The sequence below is a fragment of the Poromitra crassiceps genome (assembly GCF_964638095.1).
Source record: "Poromitra crassiceps genome assembly, chromosome: 29".
NCBI lineage: Eukaryota > Metazoa > Chordata > Actinopteri > Beryciformes > Melamphaidae > Poromitra > Poromitra crassiceps.
In genome coordinates, this window is record NC_139641.1 from 14,394,634 (window position 1) to 14,396,484 (window position 1,851).

At 55.3% G+C, this 1,851-nt stretch overlaps 1 pseudogene across 1 annotated transcript; it reads right to left on the reverse strand.

Moving 5' to 3' along the window:
* Positions 1-287: 287 nt before the first annotated feature.
* LOC310799911 (vacuolar protein sorting-associated protein 4A pseudogene) lies at positions 288-1,598 on the reverse strand (annotated as a pseudogene). Its single transcript has one exon. The product of its transcript is annotated as a vacuolar protein sorting-associated protein 4A pseudogene (transcript).
* Between the last annotated feature and the right edge of the window lie 253 nt (positions 1,599-1,851).

Genomic DNA, 1,851 nt, shown 5'->3' on the forward strand with positions numbered 1-1,851 from the left:
GGTTTTGATGGACAATCAACTTTGGAAGTGCTGTAGTATCTCATAAGGTGAGTCAGAGAGCCATCTATCATATGACAGTGAAAACATGGATTGACATGATATCATGTCAATGGCGGGGAAGTGGTGTCTCGTAAATGACGTAAAAAAAACATCAATGGCGGAGAAAGAGTTAAATCCGTGAGAGGCGGGTGCGAGCCAAGGGGGTTTGAAGGGCAGGTATAGGATGATTGGGTGATGGGAAGGGACTGGTGGTGGTGGGAGCAACGTTAGTCGTAGTTGGACTCTTCTCAGCCCTCCATTCCAAAGTCCTCTGTGAACTTCTTGACCTTGAACAGGTCTTCGGTGTTGACGGTGGGACGGGTGGTGGACAGGGAGCGCAGCATGTCCGACATGCAGACTATGGGCTCCCGCAGCTTCTCGCTAGGCACCTTCGCCCAGGTCATCTCTATGGCGTCGGGGTCGCCGGGGGAACAAGGAGTCAGGAGGTCGTCCACCATCACCTGGTGGTTGCTGCAGGACGGGCCACGGACCTTTTTGAAGTGCGTGGCCGACTGGACCTTCCTGACGGGCTGCATGAGCGCGTCCCTCACGATGACGCTGATGTCGGCTCCGGAGTAGCCGCGGGTCCTGTGGGCGAGCTGCCGCAGGTCGGCCTCGCTCAGGCTGTGCGCCGTGTTGCCCAGGTGCAAGCGGAACATCTGCGCACGGGCCGGCTCCTCCGGCAGGGGGATGTAGATGCGCTTTTCGAACCTCCTGCGTATGGCGGAGTCCAGGACCCAGGGGATGTTGGTGGCTCCCAGTACCAGGACGCCGTCGTTGTTGTTCCCCACGCCCTGCATCTGCACCAGGAACTCGGTCTTGATGCGCCGGGCGGCCTCGCTCTCGTTCTCGTTCCTGGAGCCGCACAGCGAGTCCACCTCGTCGATGAAGATGATGGACGGCTTGTGCTGGCGGGCCAGGTCGAACAGGTTCTTCACCAGCTTCTCGCTCTCGCCCAGCCACTTGGACATGAGGTCCGAGGAGGAGACGGAGAAGAAGGTGGAGTTGTTGGCCTCGGTGGCCACGGCCTTGGCCAGGTGAGACTTCCCCGTGCCCGGAGGGCCAAACAGCAGGATGCCTCTCCACGGAGTCCGCTTGCCCGTAAAGAGGTGAGGGAATTTGATGGGCAGGATGACGGCTTCCTTCAGAGCCTCCTTGGCCCCGTCCAGTCCGGCCACATCGTTCCAGCTGACGTTAGGCTTCTCCATCACAATGGCGCCCATAAGTTGATCCTGCAGTTTCTTCTTCTCTGGGTTTTCACCCTCGCTGTCACTGTCACTCTTGCCGTTGCTCTGTGCCTCCTTGACAGGTTTCTTGCCCTGTTTCTCTTTGTTCTTCAAGTAGTCCTTGAGCTTCTCCGCTCTCTCTAGATACTGGTTGCACTTTCCTCGTATCTTCTCCTTCGCCTTGTCACTGTGGGCCTCGTATTTGATAGCATGTAGGAAGAACTCCACGCCGTGCTGGTAGAGGCGCAAGGCCTCCTCATAGTGATTTGCCTTGTCCTCCTCTGTGGCTTTGGTCACAAGGTCAATCGCTTTGTCTAATGTTGACATTGTCATTTCATCTCACTCTTCTGGTTATCCTCCCAGATTTATAGTTTCTGATTTCTGATAGGTTGCTCTTGACGTGTGACAATAGTTGGCAGAAGCTCTCGGGACCAGCGTCAAACATCATCAATGAGTGGTGTCATCATCAGTGATGTCACTCGAGCAATTGTGATAATATCATCGGTGATGATGTCATCGTCTGTGATGTCACCCGAGCAATTGCGATATCATCAGTGAGAGATTCATCGGTGATGTCATCAGTGAT